Here is a 23,419-nt window from a genome sequence, read left to right as displayed (position 1 = left end):
TCTCAGCAAACTTTTAATTACGTCCATTCACTGTACCAGCCACTCTGCTGTCTTGTTTTGTCTTTTTTTCTTTTTTAAATATCCAACTATTTTGATAATTGTTTAAGAACTCATTTCAGTTTATATAAAATATTACAAAGAAGTATCACAGACATTATTTAATTTGGTCATTGTGATACTAATAGAGGAAGCCAGGACAAGGATTTATTTTTTTTTAAAGATCTTATTTATTTATTTGAGAGAGAGAGCATGCAGAAGGAGAGGGAGAAGCAAACTCTCCGCTGAGTGGCGAGCCTGGTGCAGGACTCCATCCCAGGATCAGGACCTGAGCCCAGGGTAGACACCCCACTAGCTGATCCACCCAGGTGCCCCAGAGCAAGGATTTTTATCCCCGTTGTACCAACAAGAAAATGAGCCTCAGAGAAGTTCACGGAGTCACCCGAAGTCACGTGACTAGTAAGTGCCAGCCCACAGCCTGCTGACTCCCAACCAAGGCTTTCCACTGGCTCTCATGCGGGCTCAATGGCATGTTTGTGTTTCACTGGCATCATTCCAGCCTGAATGTCAAAGTTCACTTGACAGTGTCCACGTGCTGGTGTCGGCAAAACCATGCCTCTGAGGTTAGTGTGGTAAGACAAATTAAGAAAAAGCAAACAAAGCTTTAGGGAACTGCCCACTGGAGATTTTAATGAGCCTGTGTTTCAGATGAATATTATAGATATTGATTGTACTATTTTTTTTTAAAAAGGGCTTCTTCAAACTGATTTGATTTTGCTTATAAAATATGAGATAACCCTTTTGAATAAAGTAGCAATAAATTGGGGGGTCCCTGGGTGGCTCTGTTAGGTAAGTGTCTGCCTTCAGCTCAGGTCATGATCTCAACATCCTGCGATCATCACTCCGCACCACCCTGCATCTCCCTTTGCCCCTCCCCTCCCATTTGTGCTGTCTCTCCCTCTCTCTCTCTCTCTCTCTTTTTTCCTCTCGGACTCTCAAATAAATAAATAAAATATTTAAAAAGAAAAGTAGCAATAAATTTGCCATCATGCAATAACGTTAGAGATGATGCCAAGGTAATTTTTTTTTTTTGACAGAGAGAAAGACAGCAAGAGAGGGAACACAGCAGGGGGAGAGGGAGAGGGAGAAGCAGGTCTCCCACAGAACAGGGAGCCCGATGCAGGGCTCGATTCCAGGATCCTGGGTTCAAGACCTGAGGTGAAGGCAGATGCTTAATGACTGAGCCACCCAGGTGCCCCTGATGCCAAGGTGTCCTAAAATAATACATAGACAAGTCATGAATGTTCAAAGGATCACTAAAGAAAATATTAAGGTCTCAAATATTTTTATTTATTTATTATTTATTTAGAGAGCAGCAGGAGGGGCAGGAGGAGAAGGAGAAGAATCCCCACTGAACAGGAAGCCAGACACAGGGCTTGAACCCAGGACCCTGAGATCATGATCTGAGCCAAAATCAACAGTCAGACACTTAATGGACTGAGTCACCCAGGTGCCCCTGATTTCAAATATTTATACTGATGCTTCAAATATGTTTCAAATATTTATACTAATTGTTTAGCATTACTTCACAATGCCAAGCAGATGTCGAAGTCAATAAAAAAGGGAGGATTTGCTGAGGTATGTTAGAGAGCTAACTTCATGCAGCTCCTCACCTCCTTAACACCTGGAGACAAACTGACATTGGGTCCAATACTATAAGCAGACAAAACTCTTTGAAGTTTGCCATGCGACATAGACCACCCACAAAGTTCACATAATTAAAGAAAAATAAACTCTAACATGTGTTTTTATACTATTTGTATTTTAATCGAAAGCAAAGAAATGAAATCGAAATCGAAAAAGAAATCGAAAGCAAAGAAATGAAAAATTAAACAATCACACTAAAACTTCGTAGCTCAGGGGGCACCTGGCTGGCTCAGTTGGTAGAGCACACAACTCCTGATCTCAGGGTTGCAAGTTCAAGCCCATGTTAGGTGTTGAGATTACTTAAAAATAAAATCTTAAACAACAGCAACAACATGGGGGCACCTGGGCGGCTCAGTCATTAGGTGTCTGCCTTCAGCTCAGGTTGTGATCCCAGGGTCCTGGGAACGAGCCCCGCTTCAGGCTCCCTGCTCAGCAGGAAGCCTGCATCTCCCTCTCCCACTCTCCCTGCTTGTGTTCCCTCTCTTGGCGTGTGTCTCTCTGTCTAATAAATAAGTAAAATCTTTAAAAACAACAATAACAACACCTCTACAGAAGGTGCAATAGACACAGTAGAATGTGGTTGTTCTGGGATGTATATAGTGAAGGACCAGGCTCTGCCCAAGAAACTTTGGTCAAGTTTTCTTACCCTCTTTGGGTCTCAGATGCCTTATCTGTGGAAAGGGAATAGTAATGGTACCTACCTTCAAGGTGGCTATGAGGATTAAGTGGGTTAAGACGTGTACAACTGCTTAGAACAGTGCCTAGCACACAATAAGCACTGTAGAAGTGTTTGCTACTTTAACATTGAAAGACGAATGGTAATATCCTTTGAAAGTTTAAAAATTACAGAAGCTGTAAGGAAGACAACTTTGTTTTTGTAATGAAACTTGTATGTTTAAATAATCATAGACATACAGAAAAGTTGCAAAAGTTGTACAAATATTTCCCGGACTACCCAAATGTTATCATTTTATCACATTTGTTTTTATCACTTTCATTTTCTTGCCTGTTATTTTTCCCAGAACACTTGAAAATAAGTTGCAGAGGGGCGCCTGGGTGGCTCAATGGTTAAGCCTCTGCCATGGGTGCAGGTCAGGATCCCAGGGTCCTGGGTTCAAGCCAAGCATCAGGCTCCCTGCTCAGCAGAAGTCTGATTCTCCCCCTCCTGCTCTCCTTGCTTGTGTTCCCTCTCTTGCTGTATCTCTCTCTCTGCCAATAAATAAAAATAAAATAAAATAAAATAAGATCTTTAAAAAAGAAAAAAAGAAAAAAGTTCGCAGAGATGATTCACTTTACCTCTAAATCATGTGGGGTTTATTTCCTCAAAAAGGGACATTATCAGGGCACCTGGGTGGCTCAGTGGGTTAAAGCCTCCACCTTTGGCTCAGGTCATGATCCCAGGGTCCTGGGATGGAGCCCTGCATCGATCAGGCTTTCTGTTTATCAGGGAGCCTGCTTCCCGCTCTCTCTGTCTCTGCCTGCCTCTCTGCCTAGTTGTGATCTCTGTCTCTCAAATAAATAAATAGAATCTTTAAAAAAAAAGGGGGGGGACATAATCTTACATAAGTACAGTGCAATTATAAAATTAGGAAATTAACATCAATACAATACTATAATTCAATCTGCAGACCTTATTCAAATTCCACCGTCACAATGATGTCCTTTATAGCAAGAGCAAAAGAAACTCTTTTCCTCATCCACGACCTAATCAGAGATCACAGGTTGCATTTAATTCCATGCCTCTTCATCTCCTTTGAGTGGAGTTCCTCAGTGCATCATTGTCCTTCATGACCTTGACTTCTTTTTTAATTAAAGTATAGTTGACACACAATGTTACATTAGTTTCAGGTGTTTGACCTTGAGGTTTTTGAAGAGTTCAGGTGAGTTATTTTGTAGCACATCCTTATTTTTTTTTCCTGTTTCCTGTTTCCTGTTTCCTAGATTAGTTTTTTTAAATCAGGAGAAATGCAGAACTGAAGTTATATTTTTCACTGTGTTCCATGTCAAGAGGTATTTGTGTTTGTCAGCCCCATTACTAGCGGTATTAAAAATGAACAGCTAGATAAGCAAAATAGGTCAATCAGAGAAAGGAAATAATTGTATAATCTCACTGATATGTGGAATTTAAGAACTAAGGCAGAGGATCATAGGGGAAGAGAAGAAAAAATGAAACAAGACGAAACCAGAGAGACTCCATAAGTCCCAAACTATAAGAGACTCTTACAAACCATAAGAGACTCTTAATCATAGGAAACAAACAGGATTTCTGCGGGTGGGGGGAAGGGATGGGGTAACTGGGAGAGGGTATGTGATGTAACGAATACTAGGTATTATATAAGACTGATGAATCACAGACCTGTACCCCTGAAATAAATAAAACATTATGTTAATTAATTGAATTTAAATTTGAAAAATAAAAAGAAATGAACAGCTAGGTTAAGATATACATAGGGCAAGGTCTAGAAGGGTCCTAAGCACAAGAACTTCTGTCACTTTGACTTGGGGTGGACCCATCCTCCTGGCGCAGAGATGTGTTTGCCAAACTTGAAGCTTCTGCAGAAAAGCATTTTGGTTGAGGATGTTAAACTATCTAGAAGGCTAAGAAGCACTCTCCTTTAAAGGCTGTCTTCTGATTTCAAACACAGCACTCCTAGAGAACACCAAAGCCAATTTTTTCAGCAATTACTACTTCTGGACCTAAACCTTCATCATTCAACTCTTACTAGATATTCCAGGAAGAGTGTATTGTTATTGTTGTTAAGAATTTTTTTAAGGATTTATTTATTTATTTGAGAGAGAGTGAGAGCACACATAGAGGAGCAGAGGGAGAGGGAGAGAAACAGACACACCATTGAGCGTGGAGCCCGACACAGGACTCAAACCCAGGACCCTGAGATCATGACCTGAGCCAAAATCATGAGTCAGAGCTTAACCCACTGAGCCACCCAGGCACCCCTGTTGTAAGAATTTTAATATAGTTCTGGGGTGGCTGGGTGGCTAAGTGGGTTAAGCCTCTGCCTTTGGCCCAGGTCATGATCTCAAGGTCCTGGGATGGAGCCCCCATAGGTCTCTCTGTTCAGCAGGGAGCCTGCTTCCCACTCTCTCTCTGCCTGCTTGTGATCTCTTTCTCTGTGTCAAATAAATAAGTAAAATATTTTTTAAAAAAAGAATTTTAATATAGTTCTACATGCAGATACTGAAGAAAATGAAAGAATTTTAAAAATTAAGGAGAATATTGTTTCTAGCGAGCTCATGGTGCTGCAGATCTTGAATCTGTGAGTCGAAGGCAGAAATCTAGAAGTAAAAATGCTATCGATGTCACATTCAGTTGTATTTTAAAGCAGCATGTACATTTAGTCTTGGATGTTGGGAAGAGTTTGTCAAATATTCTGAATTATAACACATCTTTGTTCAAGGCCAGTCTGAGAGTTTAGGAAAGGTCATATCCTGAGCTATAGAAAAGCATTCTTGGTTCTGTGCAATAAGATGGACAGACAGGAAGAACCAGGGTTGAGAATTAGACCTTCTTCAGGTGTCACAGCAGTGCAGTAGGGAAAGGATTGGCCCAGGTACGAGAAGGAAAGATTTGAAGACTTTGCTGACAGCTGTCTAGAAGATAATATGATAATTGTGTTTATTATCATAACACACATGCACACACCATATATATATATATAAACTGCTCTGATTCCAAAACATTCTATGAATTAATGATCATTTGAAATTTTTTCGCTAGTGAGTTAGAAGTGAGATTCAATGACTAGTGGCTTGCTAAACTGAAAGATGATGTTAGGCGTATATTATAATTATATAAAAATATTGAAAATGGGTGAAATTACAGAAAGTTACAGAAGAGCAGCAAAGATGATAAAATAGCAGTTTAGCTTAATAGTGAAAGTGAATTCGCTTCCATTTAATGTACTTGCATAATACTGAATCTACCCACATTCATTTCGTACATTATTTAGCTACTATGCTAATTCTAAGAAACACCTTAGCTAAGTAAATAACACATGTTGGGAAAAGTTAGACATATTCTGCCGATCTGCCACTGCCGCCAATCTGTTCATGCTAGGGCCACAACAGGGCAAATAGAGAAGCCCCTTTGCTGTGAGGGCAGGTCAGTGGAACACAAATGTCACTGCCCAGGTGAGTTTTTCTGGTCCTGGGGCTGCTTGCTTATGCATTCATTGAAGTTTTTGCTGCTTGTTTTATTCCATTTTCCATCACACTTGCTCTGTCTATATATACTTCATATGCAATCACATTTAATTTATATTATGCATTACTTTTCAGTCACTAGCATCACCTGTATATGTGATTCACTTTCCAATAAATATGTTGCTTTGTTGTTTACTATATACCAGTATTCACTGATACCAATATATTTACTTTTAGCTATAGAGTTTATATAAATATATGTGTGTGTGTGTACACACACACATATATATACACACATACATATTTAAGATTTTATTTATTTATTTGAGAGAGAGTGAGTGAGAGAGAGAGAGCAAGAGCTGGGAAGGGAGGAGCAGTGGGAGAGGGAGAAGCACACTCTCCACTAAGCAGGGAGCCCAATGTGGGGCTCGAGCCTAGGACTCTGTGTGGGATCATAACCTGAGCCAAAGGCAAATGCTTAACCATGTGAGCCAGCCAGGCACTCATATATATATATATATGTGTGTGTGTGTGTGTGTGTGTTTGTGTGTGTATACACACACACACATATACATATATATTTATATATATAATATATGTGTATATATATGTGTATATATATGTTTATAAAATACATGTGTATATATATACACATATATTTTAAGATTTACTTATGAGAGAGAGAGAGGGAGAGAGAGATCAGGGGGAGGGGCAGAGAGAGGGAGTGGACCCCACCCCCCTGCCCCGAGCAGGGAGCGGGACACAGGGCTTGATCCCAGGACCCTGATATCATGACCTGAGCTGAAATCAAGGATTGGATGCTCAACCAACCGAACCACCCAGGCACTCCCATAGATTTTATATTTTATCTTCAGGTTTGGTAGACATTACTGAATATCCAGATTTTATGATTTCATGTGTAAATAAAAGGAAGTTATTTTATGTGCAAAATAATTCCTTCCCTAAAATCAACTCAAAATTAACTTTCAATGCTTTTGTGTAAAAGAGTGCATAAAACATCCTCCAACAAAACTGCGAAGTACCATATATACCTGCTATACGACAGTTAATTAGTGATAATGGGGCACCTGTGTGGCTCAGTGGGTTAAGTGACTCCTGATTTCAGCTCAGGTCATGATCTCAGGGTGGTGAGCCTACATTGGACTCCATGCTGAGCAGGGAGCCTGCTTAAGATTCTCTCTCTCCCTCTGACCCTCCCTCCCTATGTACACCCACTTCCTCTCTCAAAAAAAAAAAAAACTGAAACAAATAAGAAAACAGTGATCATCACAACACCAACAGCCACTATGGAGTACTAAACAATCTGTAGCTGCTATCTCGTTTACTTCTCCACATGACATCAGGATTATCCAATACAAGGTCATCGCATGTCAGAGCAGACAGAGGACACCACGCAAGAAGGAAGTCCACAAACAGTCAATATTTGGAAATCCTACCAGTCAGGCTGCCAGTGGCGTTGGTACACTGAGGTCTGTTCTTTGTGAAATATGCCTGCAGAATAAGCCCACTTCTCCAGCACTTTTAGTTAGGCATTTCAATTTACACATGACCTCATCAATAAAAGTATCAAATTATTAGGAACGTTCTTCTCCAGGTAACATACTGGCTGAAGGCGCAGAGAGGAGGAAGGAGGCTAGGCTAGCTGAGCTCACTTAGAGCATAGTTTGTCACCAGGTTTCCCGATTTGGGTGGGGAATGGGTGGGTGTGTGGCAGAATGTCAGAGGTAATATTTCCCTTCCCTTTTCACAGGTGCGCTAAGACCTGTTGTGCTTCCACACCATCCACAGTTGGAAATGTTTATCTTTCTCGGTAGATATAGATGTATTTCAGGCTAATCCAGGCTATAAATCAAGCCAAACAAGAGTATCAAGCCCAGCCTAAAATAGACATGGATACCTGGTATTAGTATAAATATGTAACATGTGTTATGTGAAAATACAGTTTCGGTCCCCTTGGAATACGAAGATGAGTAAGACTCCATCCCTGCTTCCAGGGTCTGGTGATCGGATCGGATCAGGGTCACAGGTGAACAGGTGATGCAACAAGAGATACAAGGCAATGTGGCCAAAGGGTCATGGTCACGTACTCCTGTGGGGGCACGGGTGGAGGAGTCTCTTGGATCACAGGGTAGCCTTCGCACTAGGTCCTCAGTGACCCAAACCAAAGGGCAGCGTCAGGTGTGTGGGGGCCAAGGTTGGGGGAGGGTGGGGAGACCTGCAGCAGCGGCCTGTGTGGGAGATGGGGGCCGGAAGAGGAAGTGGCTTTACGCCCTTCAGATCAGACTGTCTAGGTGCTCGCTTCTCAGCCTCAGTGTAAAATGACTCATTCTCAGCAGATTGACATGTAAAATGGCTTTGGATTTTAAGTTTCTCAAAGAGCAGGATCACGTCATTCTAATGTGAGCTGCACAGCGTGAGACACAGCAAATGATTTCTGGAGCTGACAGAGATGTTTCCAGACAGAACTGTCCTCAGCCCCAATTCTCAAGTACCTGAAAGGTCCCTGGTTGCCCCACCCCCACCCCCTCCCTTTTCACCCTCACGCTGCCCCTGGGGGCCTGCCTCTGTGCTGCCTGCCCTTCTCAGAGCTTCCCAGCTTTGGGCCTTCCCAGGCCTGGCACCCTGGCCAGATCCTCTCTGGAAATTAGGCTTCTCCTCCCCTCAACTGCCTGTCAAACTGCCTCTCTCTCTTCTCTGCATCGGGAGGAGGGCTGAATACTTCAACCAACTTACACTAGTGTGTGAAGGCCCAAATTGCTGGCTTATTTAACACTTATTTAACAAGCCATGGCAAGAAAATCTGATTTTTAGAAGAAGAGCTTTTAAATTCCAGTAAGCAAGACTGCAGCTCCACTTGGGATTGTTTTGTTTTCCCTTTCCTGGCCCTTTCAAGTTAGGTCCCCAAGAAACCTCTTCTCTGTGAGAGTGAATACCTCTTTGCCCCTGGCATGTATTTGTAGGGCTCAGGTGCCCTCTGCAGGCAGAGATAATCTCATGGTACATAAAACATTTATACCTCGGTGTGGGGAGGGGGGCGGCATGTGGTGCTCCGGTAGTGTGTGTGGGTGTATGTGTGGTATGTAGTACGTGTGTGAGAGTGAGGGGGTTGGTGGATATATGTATGCTGTGTGTGTGTGTGTGTGTGTTTTATGCAGTGTATTGTGCTATAGTGTGTGTGTGCTGTGTGGTCTGTGTGTGTGATCTGTGTGTGTGTGTGGTTTGTGTGTGTACGTGGTTGTAGTATGTGTGTGGTATAGTGTGTGTGGTATGTGTGTGTGGTATGTAGGATATGCATGGTATAGTGTGTGGTCTCTGCAGGGCGTGGGTGATCTGTGTGTGGTGTGTGTATGTGGTACGCAGTGTACTGTGGAATAGTGTGTGTGCTGTGTAGTCTGCATGTGTGTGGTCTGTGTGTGGTGTGTAGTATATGTGCGGTATAGTGTGTGGGGTGTGTGTGTGGTATGTAGGGTATGTGTGGTATAGTTTGTGGTCTGTGTGGGGTGTGTGTGATCTGTGTGTGGTGTGTGAATGTGGTATGCAGTGTATGTGTGGTGTGATGTGTGTATGTGGTATATAGAGTATGTGTGGTATAGTGTGTGTGTGGTGTGTGGTCTGTATGTGTATATATGTGGTATGTAGGGTATGTGTGGTGTTGTGTGTGTATGCTGTGATGGTGTGTGTATGTGGTATGTAGTGTTATGTGTGGTATAGTGTGTGTGTAGTCCGTGTGTGTTGTGTGTGTGTATGTATGTGGTATGTGGGGTATGTGTGATGGCGTGTGTGATATGTGTGTATATGCATGTGCATCCCTCCTAAAAAGACTACAGATGATTGGAACCTGAGCTGGGGGTTCCCTCATTCCTCTGCCCCTCATTCTAAACCCCTAGTCCAAGCCACCATTGTCCTGGGCTTTGACTATTTCAATGGTCAGCTGAGTGGCCCCTTCCTGTCATTCCCACTCTTCTGCAATTTCTTCCCTACCCAGCCACCAAAGCTCTCATTAATAATGCAATTCAGACCAGCTTTTTCACCTGCTTGAAATCCTAAACTGGCTCTCCACTCTACTTCAGAAATTTTCCCCCAGAGGGTAAGATTTCATTTTATTGTTACATCAGTCTCACAAATAAACCAACACAGTGAGAAACACTGAGCAGGTAAAGTGCAGGGCAGGGGCCTGGCAACAGGAGAGAGGAATCCAGTCTGTCTCCCGGGCCCCAGCCTGGAAAGGCCATTCTATCACACAAGACCAAGGGTAGCTGACAAACAAAGCAATTCACTCTGTAGACATTCTGAGCGGAGGAGTAGAAAAACTTCCCAGGTGGGTTCTGTGCAGGGGGAGGGAATGGACCTAAATGCCCTCCATGCCCGGTGCTTGACTGTGGTTCCCACCTCTGTCGCCCTCACTGTTCCAGCCACTTGGGTCCTCTTTTTGATCTTCACAAACACAACACAGCTTTGCTCTAGGACTTTCAGCTTTGGCATGGCATCTCCTCTTTCCCGGACTATTCTCAAAGACTGTCCCATGGTTGCCTCCCTCACCTCTTTCTAACTTAGCTCATCAGCCATCTTCTCAGCTGCACCACAACTGGTGAAGCCAACCTTCCCACTCTGTCATGTAGCCCAGTTGCGTTGCCCTTGCTCGCACTCAACACCCTCTGAAGCAAGGTCCTTTCATCCCATCAATACACTCAATGAGCACCTCCAGTAGGGGCTAAATCGCATGCCCTTGGGCTATCACAAGGTACAGTTAAGCTCCCTGCCTCTTGGAGCTTACAGATCTTGTCAACCCTTTTGTTTACTTATTTAGTCTCAGCCTCCCTCACTAGAATACAAGCTGTCTGAGAGCAGGGACCTTGGTCATCCTTGTTCCCTTCTTTATTCTCAGTGTCTAAAACTGCCTAGCACTGAACATCATTCATGGTCAATTTTCATTAAATGAATAAAATGTTTCTATTTTTACTAGGGTACATAGATAACATTTTAAATTCCCTTCATTGTGATGAAGTCAATTCTTTCAATTAGTATTTACTATAAAAATAAGGCTAACCAAAAAAAAAAAAAACCCGAATTGCTAATTATTCCAATGATCTATAATAATAATAGTTACCACTGATTGACCACTTATCATGAGTCAGGGACTATAATAAGTTATTTATATATGTTACCTCATCTTACCTTCACCAAATTCCATGACACAGGTAGAATTATTCTTCCCTTTCTAAGATGAGGAATTTGGGGCTTAAAGAAGTTGTCCACCATCATAAAGCCATCAAATGGGAGAGCTGGTCTTCAAGGACAGGAAGTCGGGCTCCAGAGTCCGTGCTTTCAACCTTCCTTCCATGTTACCTATCCGCCTGTCCACATTCATATCAGAAAGTAAGTCTACTCATCAACTCCCTACCACCTTCTGAACAAACTCAACACTTTTAGCAGGGTCTGCGGGACCCGTGGAGGCCAGCCCTGCTCCTTGCTAACTTCTTCTCCTATTATCCTCACCTTTGATCCTGCACTGAACCACTGGGGCTTCTAGACCGTCAAGCTTCTTTCTCCTTTCTTCTCATGCAGTTGCACAGTTTGTTTCCTCCTTTCAAACTCCTACTCACAATTGCTTCTCATACTTCAAGACTCAGCCATTACCTCCTCCACGTGTGCTTCCTGGATCCTTGGGCTTGGTCCTGTGCCCTTTTCCTGTTGCTCCCCAGCATCCCAGACATGTCTCTGCAATACTCAGTGAACTCCTTTCCTTGGTGCAGTCCCTGCGATTTGGAAACAAGGCTTTGCATTTCATCTCCAAATCTCCAGTGTTTAGTGCAAAGCTTGGGATGGAGATGTCGACTACTGCTTTGAATGTCGGATATTCATTTGGGGATTAGTTGAATGCCATGTTCTAGTATTTTGCACACAGAGTGTGAAGAATCCTATTATAAAGAGAAGGTTAGAATGTGGCACGTGGAAGTCTTCATTGGTGAGATCACCGAGGCACTGGGGATAGTGGGGATGGGGATAGTACACAGAGCATCAGTTGGTAGAACCATATCTTTCCCTAATTCTCATCCCCAGAAGACTTATTCTAACCACCCAGCTGGAAAAATAGGTGCTGGGCTTTCCGCCTCAAGCCATCTGACTCCAGACCTGCAATCCTCTCTAGGCTGTGTTGCCTCAAATATACGGGACCTTCCAAAGCATGGATGTATCCCTTTATTCATAGACCCTTTCAGTGATTGTATCTGTGTTTCTCCAAAATACTCAATTTTCTAAAAGCACTTTTTAAGTGTTAAGAAATAGCTAAGTGTCTTGTGATGGGTGCGCAGAAAGATCATGTCATTTACCCAAGTTCTCGCACTACTACTAATAGAGCAATTTGCTTCTAGACACTGTTCTCTTAACCGATAGCCTATCTTGTCTTCAGAACAACTCAGTCACTCAATTACTCATTCTACAAATATTTATTGAGTACCACAGAACACCAGCTATTGTTCTAGATCAGCAATGTTTGATAAAACTTTTAGTGAGGGGTGCCTGGGTAGTTAACTGCCCCAGTCTGTTAACCATTGGACTCCTGATCTCAGCTCAGGTCTTGATCTCATGGTTGTGGATTCAAGGCCCGAGTTGGGCTCCATGGAGCCTACTTAAAACAAATGAACAGACAAACAAATAAACAAAAACTTCCAGTGATACTGAAATTTTCCATACCTGTCCTGCCCCATATGGGAGCCACTAGCCATATGTGGGTATTAAGTATTTAAATGTGTCGAGGGCAACTGAAGCAATGAATTTACTTTATTTCCTTGTAAGTTCAAGTTAAGCAGCCATATGTAGTGATGGGCTACCCAAATGTATCATTCCAGAGGCCAGGGAAACAGTTAAAAGCAAAGATCCTCGATCTTGCCAGTTTACATTTTGGGATGAAGACAGAGGTGAGAGGAAAAGAGAAAGACAGTAAATAAGAGACATCATATTTAAGTGGATTATATAGCGTGTGATATGTTGCAGAAAATTAAAAAGTACAGCACAGTCAACAGAGGCTAGTTTGCATTTTGAAATAGAGTGGTCACACCAATCATAAAACTTCCTCATCCTTTGGTTAGGATAATTTGGTCCGATTCAATTCCTACTCCAATTTCTCTCCTTCTCTCTTCCCTTTCCTCTTGTGAGTTCAGCTCCTCCAAGATGGGGCAGGAAGGGGACAGGAAAGTCAGGCTTGCCTTTTGCATGGGCCTTGCTCTGGGTCCATCTGATGCTGGTGATCTCTGCCCAGATGTGGCTCTTCAGAGACTATGCTGTGGGGTTCTCTAGGGCAGAGTGTGCAGGTTTGCCCTGGCTCCCTCCATGCTGGAGTGCTCCTCTCAGACAAGGGCAGTGGCTTCTGCTGCGGTTAGCCTACCCCCAAATCCCTCTTCAGGCAATAGATCATCTCCTTTGGCTCCTCAGGCAGCCCCCGGGCTCCTCCCTTCCTGTCATGTGGGGCCATGAGACCGGCTGAGAGCTCTGATGTCCTTCACCAGACCACTAGACTTTCAAACCAGTAGGGTAAGCCTTTCCACCTTCAGAAATCTCTGAGAAACAGGCATCAGTCCTTAGGTCCATGAGACCTTTGCACTCTGGCTGCCCCAATAAACACACCAAGCCCTCCCGAGACCCCCTTATTGTGCTTGACTCTGCCTGGACAGTTAACTGCACCATGGAGGACATGGACTTGGTAGCTCACAGTCTGCCGACTGGGAAGAGAGCCAAACATATTCCTCTCAATGTAAAAAAAGTTTATTATTGAAGTGTAGTTGACATACAATGTTATATTAGAGCGGGAGAGAGAGAAGCAGGCTTCCAGGTGAGCAGAGAGCCCGATGTGGGGCTCCATCCCAGGACCCTGGGATCAGGACCTGAGCCAAAGGCAGATGCTTAACAACTGAGCCACCCAGGCACCCTGGAGCCTACTTTTTAAAAAAGCTTAAAAAGATAAAAACAAGTGCAATTTTTAACCATATATTAAATGATCCATCTACGTAACATCCCTAAATATAAAAACTTCCTTTTTTGGTTGTCTTGTTTGGTTCACTAAAAGGGATCCTTCCCAGGAGGATAGACTTCAAATCTTCCATTGACCACAATGACCAAAATATCTATGAGAAGAAGAAAGATCTAAGAACTGTAGGGCTGAGGCAGTCTAGCATCATCGTTGCCAAGACAACTCTTTTGTAGTGACCAAAGGAGGAACTGGTCCTCCTGATATTATGGAGAAGCTATACATTAAGTTCTGCCTCCCCCAAATGGCAGTTGTTCAAGCTGAATTAAGTGCTTATTGACTCTGAAAATTTGAAGGGATATATCTGACTGGTGTCAGATGTGAACATAAGAGATGAAAAGAACCTAAACAAGAAAATTTATTCATGTATTTCTGATAAGTTTGCACTTCTAAGAAAATAGGACCAATTGTAAGTAGATTTTGCAGCTTCTAATGATCACAAAAGAAAAAAGAAGGCAAAGAAAATGGGCCTTTAGAATTCTTATTTAAAAATATTTATAAAATGCTTGTAATGCTTATGATGATTAATCTGGTAAGTGTATAAGATCTGCAAAGTTGGTAATGTTTTGATCTATTTTATCATTGGGCAGATTATTGTTCATTCTGGCTCTCAAGCCATATTTTTAAAAAAAATTTTTCGATTTATTTATTTTCAGAAAAACAGTATTCATTATTTTTTCACCACACCCAGTGCTCCATGCAATCTGTGCCCTCTTTAATACCCACCACCTGGTACCCCGACCTCCCACCCCCCCGCCACTTCAAACCCCTCAGATTGTTTTTCAGAGTCCATAGTCTCTCATGATTCACCTCCCCTTCCAATTTACCCCAACTCCTTTCTCCTCTCTAACACCCCTTGTCCTCCATGATATTTGTTATGCTCCACAAATAAGTGAAACCATATGATAATTGACTCTCTCTGCTTGACTTATTTCACTCAGCATAATCTCTTCCAGTCCCATCCATGTTGCTACAAAAGTTGGGTATTCATCCTTTCTGATGGAGGCATAATACTCCATAGTGTATATGGACCACATCTTCCTTATCCATTCGTCCATTAAAGGGTATCTTGGTTCTTTCCACAGTTTGGCAACCGGGGCCATTGCTGCTATAAACATTGGGGTACAGATGGCCCTTCTTTTCCCTACATCTGTATCTTTGGGGTAAATACCCAGGAGTGCAATTGCAGGGTCATAGGGAAGTTCTATTTTTAATTTCTTGAGGAATCTCTACACTGTTCTGCAAAGAGGCTGCACCAACTTGCACTCCCACCAACAGTGTAAGAGGGTTCTCCTTTCTCCACATCCTCTCCAACACATGTTGTTTCCTGTTTTGTTAATTTTGGCCATTCTAACTGGTGTAAGGTGATATCTCAATGTGGTTTTAATTTGAATCTCCCTGAGGGCTAATGATGATGAACATTTTTTCATGTGTCTGATAGCCATTTGTATGTCTTGATTGGAGAAGTGTCTGTTCATATCTTCTTCCCATTTTTTGGTATGTTTGTCTGTTTCGTGTGTGTTGAGTTTGAGGAGTTCACTATAGATCCTGGATATCAACCTTCAAGCCATATTTTATAACCATTTTCAAAGATGGTTTTGTTGTTGCATCTAAAAGAAAACATCATTGAAAAATGGGGAGGTGGCATTAAGAGTTAGTAATGGAATAGTTTCGTATCTAAACACATTAGCTTTTAGAAAAGTATTCATTGCAAATAGGCCTTGTTGTGGGGAAAGAAGACCATAGACTCCTACAACGTTCACACTGGTGAATTGGAAGATGATGATATAATCCAACAAATTGATTGCAATGATGCATTTTTTTTAAAGATTTTTATTTATGTATTTGACAGAGAGAGATCACAAGTAGGCAGAGAGGCAGGCAGAGAGAGAGGAGGAAGCAGGCTCCCTGCTGAGCAGAAAGCCCGATGTGGGGCTCAATCCCAGGACCCTGAGATCATGACCTGAGCCGAAGGCAGAGGGTTAACCCACTGAGCCACCCAGGTGCCCCAATGATTCATTTTTTTAAAAAGATTTTATTTATTTGAGAGAGAGAGTACACAAGCAGGGGGAAGGGGTGGAGGGAGAGGGAGAGGAAGACTCCACGCTGAGCAGGGAGCCTGACATGGGGCTCAATCCCAGGACCTCATGATCATGACCTGAGCCAAAGGCAGGTGCTTTACCAACTGAGCCATCCAATTGCCCTCAATGATTCTTTTTGTATAAAAAAAGTTTATTTATTTATTTTAGAGAGACTGTGCAAGTACGACAGTGGTGGAGGGAGGGCAGAGTGGGGGATGAGAGTCTCAGGCAGACAGTTATGGGAGAGAAGACCACAGGTACCCACAAAGGCCATACTGATAAATTGTAAGACCATGGTGCAACCAACAAATTTATTGCAATGACTCATTCTTTTTTAAGGTTTTATTTATTTATTTAAGAGAGAGAGAGAGAGAGAGAGAGCATGTGTGCACCATAGTGGTGGGGGATGGGGGTGGGTGGGTGAGGGGTAGCAGATGAGGGAAAGATCCTCAAGCAGAGTCCGTACTGAGCACAGAGCCTGAAGTAGGGCTCCACCTCATGATCCTGAGATCATGACCTGAGCTTAAATTAAGAGCGGGACACTTAGCTGACTGAGCTGCCCAGGCGTCTCTCACAAGGATTCCTTTTGACAGCACCTAAAACCCACTGTGGGCAAAGCTGGGGCCAGAGGAGGAATAAGTCAGAGTTCTTGGGCCTCAGCAAGGGACACAGAGTAGATTCTACTATAGGGGCCCTGAGGGCTCAGCGGGTGGCTCCTCCCACCCATGTAGCGGAATTTTCCCACACTCTCAGCTTTATACCTCCACCTCCCCTGCACAGAGCCAGACTTCTATGGTTCCCCAAATGAGTTGTACCTTTGTACATGCAGTCTTCTCTGTTAAAAAAAAAAAAAAAAGCCCAATTAGAATCATTTGCCAACACCCACCCCCACCCCCGCCCCAAGAAAGCCTGATTTAATAACAGTTTCAATGTATCCCAGGAATGCGATGTTTTAACAGTCAATATGAAATTTCCTGATCAGCCCTAGTGAGGTTATCTCCATGATAAATCCTGCCATTCTCTTTCCCCATAAAGAAGCTGACCTGGCCTGAAACAATCCTTTCTTTTCTTTGGCAAATAACTTCTAGCTCCATCCTCCTTCCTCTGAAAACCATCCATTTTGCACAGCTCCTTTCAGCTTCCCTCTGCTTGCTGGATGCTATGCTGCCCGATTCATGAATTACTTAATAAAACCAATTAGGTCTTCAAATTCACTTGGCCGAATTTTGTTTTGTAACACCCCTGATGGGAATTCTCAGCCTGTCTCCAGGGGACATGTGTCGTGTTTTCTGGCTGCTTGACATTGTCTTACAGCCCTGCCTACATTTGGGGAGTTCTACCAAGGAAACTTGTCTGTTTTTTTTTTTTTTTAAGATTTTATTTATTTATTTGACAGACAGAGATGATAAGCAGGCAGAGAGGCAGGCAGAGAGAGAGGAGGAAGCAGGTTCCCTGCCAAGCAGAAAGCCTGATGTGGGGCTGGATCCCAAGACCCTGAGATCATGACCTGAGCTGAAGGCAGCGGCTTTAACCCACTGAGCCACCCAGGTGCCCCGGAAACTTGTCTTTTAAGACAAGCCAGAAATCTCACGTTCGCCATCCCCTTTGCAGACCAGAGTCCAGGCGCCTGACTCACGCTCCTTCCATCAGCTGCCTCTGTGTGATTTATTGATTTGGAAAGGAGCAAAACAAGGCAGTGGCCATGGCGTGGCAGTGACTTCTCTGGCCAGGCTAGTAATGAAGGTGCCCGGCTGGGAAGAGCAGCAGTTAGGATGCAGAGGCCCTGGTACGAAAGCGACAGTAGTACAGACTATAACATCTAGAAGCTCTGAAGGAATTGCAGCATGGTTTCCATGGCTCAGCAGTTCTGCAGCAGGCTTGGAGACCCTTGCAAGAAGTTCTTTGGGGAGCTCCATCGGCTCATTCAGCAAACGCAGAAGTCACCCAGCATCCTTGTAATCTTTTGTTTTGTGCTCCAGAGTTGGCTTCTGTTGATTGCAAGTAAGAGTTCTGAGTGATACATCAACAGGCTTTCCTCCCTTAAGAAAGGGCCACTTGTCTTTCAAACCCCACCCCAGCATGGGGTACCCTAGGGACTTCCCTTGCAACTCACTTTTCTGTCCCCTATTCGTTCCTTTCTCTGGGATGCCACACTACCCGCCCCCCTCTGCAGCAAGCCCTCACCAAATTTTAATTATTTGTTTCTTCCTCCTTTACCTGCACTGAAGTTTCTCTGAGGCTAGCCATGGTGTCTTTCATTTCTGTATTTTCAGCACTCAGCACAGGCTGGTGCAGAGCCCATCAGTGATCAATGAAAGTTCCTTATTGATAGGAAGCAATGAACAGACGTGTTTGGGAGAACAACAGATCATGAAAGGGCTTTTGAGGCGCCTGTGTCTAATACAGGCCATGGTAAATAGTAGGTGAATTTCAACAGGCAGAAATGGTTGGGACTGTCCAGTTGCCGTCCATATTGACATGCAATCTGCTTTTCCTGTGCTAGCGTGTGCTTTGAACAATCCGTCTACGATCACGAACTCTAGGAGTTGATGAAGTGCTTTTATTCCAACTCATAAGAATTTGTCCCGAATAGAACTTTCACTTGCGGACTTCAATCACTCCTCACTTGTAGCCAATTTCCCGACGACCCACGACTGTTAAGCGTGTCGGGCTTCTTGCTGTTTCAGTCGATGTTTGGAGGCCATGGCTCCTCGTTACCACATCTGGCAGCGGGAGTGTTCTGTTTTGATTCATCAGGCAGTTCTGTTCAGCAATGGCTTCTGAGCCTTAACTAGGTATGTCCGCCGGTTGTGAGGGACTCGTGCCTGAAGCAAGCAGTCTCGATATGGTACGGAAGTCTCTCGTAGGCTAGTAATTCTAGCACGGACTGCATGTCTGCTGTCCATGCAAGAAACATGGAAGGAGAGCCTGGAAGGCTTTCCATCTTCCGCGGGTTGGAAAGCTTGCTCAACTAACCAGCCGCCGCACCCTCGTGTGTCTGCCTGAGCCTGTGGGGCTGGACTGACCACAGCAGCTTGAGTTCCAGATGTCAGAGAAATAGCCCTTTCTTTTCACTTCTGGGATGAGCTCTCTGTGCTTATTTGTTGCTGAAATGCTCCAGCTTTAAAATGTAGACGTTAAGGTGAAACCCTCTTTAGTTTTAAGCATATGCTGCCTGCGGCTAGAGCACAGGGATGGACTCACTGCAGAGTTGAGTTCTATGTGGGGCTAGGGCACCCTGGGCTTCCCTTGTCTTTCCTGGGGTTCCCTTCTCAGCAGTCTGGATGAAGCCTGGTCAGAGAAGTCTGGTTTGTCCCTGCTGGGCCTCAGAGGCAGGGAATTCATCATCACACTTTTCCTCTGTGTTCCCTCTATCTGTTTTTGTATTTGAAAGTGTAAAATAAAATCTGAATTAGAGGGGGGCGGGCAGTGAGGACAGGGGTTTAGAGGTCAGCAAGAAGGGTCTTAGGTGGTTGGAGTTATTTGAGCTGTAAGCCTATGTGTTCCCAGTTCTAAGTGTCTACTTCATAGGATGTTGTGAGTATGAAATGGGAAAGTGCACAATGCTTGGTCATAAGCACTCCATAAATGGAATTTGTCTGGTACCTATTTTAGACAGTAAGAGCTCCACTCAAATGCATCCCCTTCTCTGAAGACTCTCCTGACCACACAACTAGGATGCATTTGTTCTCTGAGCTGCCATAGCATATTGCCTGCGTGTCTTTCATGAAGTTGTCATGCAATCTGCTTTTTAAAAGGGATCATATCCTTAAGAATCTTACCCTATGCTTAATATGCTGTGGGGGACATTCCTGATTACCTAACAAAACCCTGCTTCCCCCTGAGTCCCCTCCAGGTCTGCAGTGGTGATGTCTCAGGAAAGGTAGGCATCTCCTACAGTCCCAAGGAGGTAAGTCATCATTGGTCAAAACCAGGTGTCGGCAAATCACAACCTGCTAGCCAGATCTGGCCTGCCGTTTTTCTCTTTTCTTTTCTTCTCTTTTTTCTTTCTCTTTTCCTTTTTGTTTCCCTTTTCTTCCCTTCTCCTTCCTTCCTTCCTTTTCTTTCTTTCAAAAGAATTTTTTATTTATTTCTCTGAGAGAGAGAGTGACAAAAAAGCATGCACAAGTGGCAGGGAGTGGCAGAGGGAGAGGGATCCCAGGACTCTGGGATCATGACCTGAGCTGAAGGCAGATGTTTAACCGGCTGAGCCACCAAGCACCCCATGGCCTGCCATTTCTTTTTGTAGGGTCATGAGCCATACAAAAAAAAAAAAATTTTTTTTAACAGTTTTAAAATTCTGAAAAAATAAAATCAAATGATATTTTGTAACAGGTAAAAATTATATGAAATTTAAATTTCAATGCTCATAGATAAAAGTTTTATTGGAACACAACCATATTTACCTCTTTACCATGTCTATGGCTGTTTTTATTTAGAACAGCAGAGCTGAGTAGGTGTGACAAAGATTGCATGCCCTCTAAAATATTTACTAAAATATTTACTAGCTGGTTGGTCTTTTTCAGAAGTTTGCAGACCCCTATTCTAAACCAAATATGATAACTCCATTCTTTTCCCAGTGTTTATGTTTGGGCAAGCATGAGACTCAAGTTCTGGGCTAGTGGAATACAAGGGGAAGCGTGCCAGGGGACTTCTGGGAAATATTTTTTTGTGTGTGATAAAAAAGATATGGAGAAGTCTTCCTTCCTGGCCTTAGATGTTACATGTGAGGATGTGATAGAGCTGTGGTAGCCACTTTGTGATCGTGAGGGAAAATTCAAGAGAATCATAGAGAAGTTGACTTAGATACTTTTGGGCTGTTGAATTAACCAACCCTGGAAATTTCTATTTCTAGATTTCTTTTTATATTCAAAATAAATATATGAAGAGTTGTGCATCCTGTTATTTGCAGCCAAACAACCCTAAAGTATATGATTTAAGAAAATATTTTTAAAAATTATGTCATAGTATTTCCGTTTATTGATGATCCATTAAATTTTATCCATTTGCGGGCATTTCTCCTAAGTCTGCTACTATAAATGATGTCTTTAAAAATATAGGTATATTACAAATTCAAATCTAAGGCTTATGAAATATACAGCTCAGCTCATTTTTTTTTTCTTGCTCGTACCATTAAAAAGTTGTCAAGGAAAAGACAAAAGAAAGTGACCCCCTTCATTTTTATTTTTTTTTTAAAGATTTTATTTATTTAATAGACAGAGAGAGAGACAGCTTGAGAGGGAATTCAAGCAGGGGAAGGGGCAGAGGGAGAAGCAGGCCTCCTGCTAAACAGGGAGCCTGATGTGGGGCTCAATCCCAGAACCCTGGGATCATGACCCTAGCCAAAGGCATATGCTTTTTTTTTTTTTTAGATTTTTATTTATTTGACAGAGATCACAAGTAGGCAGAGAGGCAGGCATAGAGAGAGGGAGAAGCAGGCACCCCGCTGAGCAGAGAGCCTGATGCAGGGCTTGATGCAAGGCTTGATCCCAGGACCCTGGGGCCATGACCTGAGCTGAAGGCAGAGGCTTTAACCCACTGAGCCACCCAGGTGCCCACCAAAGGCAGATGCTTAACGACTAAGCCAACCAAGTGCCCCAAGCAATCCCCTTTAAAACATTGTCTTAACAACTCTTTAATGGGATACAAAATACTCCCTTATTCCACACTGGTGACAAAAATCTAAATCCATGCTTATTTCAAATACAAACTCTACCTCATTCCAAAAAAGATTTGAGAGAGTTTCCAATAAAGGTTACATCAACAGTCAACAATATTCAACGGGAGTTGTGTGATCAAAGCATTTTTTTCTTCTTTCTCATTAATTAAAAGTTTTGAATCAGAGATGATTTAAGTTTTGAATTATTTACAACTCCAATTAACACTTTGTTAAGACACATCCACATGATATTAGGGCCAAAATGCTCCAAGTGATGAAATTATATCCCCATTTTTGTATCATTAACTAGTGCATTGTGAAATACTGTTGAAGCAGCAAAGGCTCACTTTTTCATGTTAGCCACTCTGTCCCCCACCTTTGACCTACGTCACATCTGCCCCTTCATCACATAGTCGGCTATACTAATGTCCTTGGATTGCGTAGTCCCAAGTGTAGCAAACAACTTCCTGGAACACAGGGGTCAGTGCATTGACTCACCTGCTGTTTGGAACCCAGATCTGAAATGCCATTGGGTTAACCTACCTATACTGACGGCAGTAATGCAGGACTCTGTAAAGTCCTGTTCTCGAGGCCATCAGATGCCTGGGGAATTACCCTTAGAACAAAGTTTGAGTGGACACCAGGAAGGTGATTTTGCAATTAGTTCTCTGAGCTTCTGTGAGATGTTAAGCTTTTCAACATCTTATATTTCTCTATTCCTAATGCAGCAAAAACAGAAAGAGCCACTCCTGTGAGGGAGTTTAAGCTGCCAATGTGAATTTATAAAATGTGAAGGGAGGTCTATTTCAGGAGAAAGAACTGGTTCCTGCAACTCTCTTGCTTTTAAAAGGAAGCTTCTGGGAAGTTAGGGCCATGAACTTCAGACTTGAGCAGAACTCTGCGGAGTTCCAGCTCTTTCATTAGTACTTATATAACTTTGGGCAAGTGACTTGGCCTCTGAGTCTCCCATCCTTCACCAACATCATTGGTGCCAGGCAGGGTGTGAAGCACCAGGATACAGCAAGCAAGACAACAGGACAGAGGCAAATGGATTAGGGTTTTTGCAAAAAAGGTAACTTTGCTAATTGGGGGTTAAAAATTTGCACAAATGTTTCCTGGTTATTTGTGAGTTTACACATAAACTGAGGCTAAGGTTGTTGAGGAAATGTGAGGGAAAAAAGAAACAGAGCAGGAGTGGTGAGAGTCTGGAGCAGCTTTTGTGAGAGTAGGAGAAGGGACTCAAGGGAGACAACACAAAGAATAGGGTTGGCTGGCCGCCCTGTGAGGGCGTGACGGTGACCTGGAGTAGTGCCTGCCCTCACGATGGTGGTGGATGGCGCCAGCTGGCTCCCAGAGCAGCAGTGGCCCGCGTGGTGGATTGCCCCAGCAGGATCACGGAGATCAGAGGCTGTGATGCAGTTGCGTGAAGGCTGGGGTTTGAAAAGGTTAAATGGTTCACTAAAGGTCACCCAGATTTTTACACAAGCATCCTGGCTCCAACTCCTGTGCTCTTTCCAGTCTGTACCCGCAGACTGGCTCTGTCCTTAATAAAGTTTCCTTTAGTCTCAAGTTTCTAGCTTGCTAAAGCCACTGGACCAGGGGATACTGAAAGTCCTTGAGTCCTCTAGAATGTTGTAATGGTAGATTTTGCTCCTGAGTCTGCTTCCCACCAGTTAGGTCACAAGTCCCCTTGGGCAAGTATTTCAAACTCCCTGGCTTGTTTTCTGTAATTGAGTTTCAGAAATTTGACTTCTAAAGTGCTGATTTTGG

General features: G+C 43.3%; 1 protein-coding gene across 1 annotated transcript in view; it reads right to left on the bottom strand.

The window, feature by feature from the left end:
- LOC116574089 (phosphatidylinositol 3,4,5-trisphosphate 3-phosphatase TPTE2-like) overlaps nucleotides 1–23,419 on the bottom strand; it is a 772,466-nt gene that overhangs the window by 296,553 nt on the left and 452,494 nt on the right.

The sequence above is a fragment of the Mustela erminea genome, chromosome 15 (genome assembly GCF_009829155.1).
Source record: "Mustela erminea isolate mMusErm1 chromosome 15, mMusErm1.Pri, whole genome shotgun sequence".
Classification (NCBI taxonomy): Eukaryota; Metazoa; Chordata; class Mammalia; order Carnivora; family Mustelidae; genus Mustela; species Mustela erminea.
The sequence above is the reverse complement of the archived record's forward strand: the minus strand, read 5'-3'. Positions and strand labels throughout refer to the sequence as shown.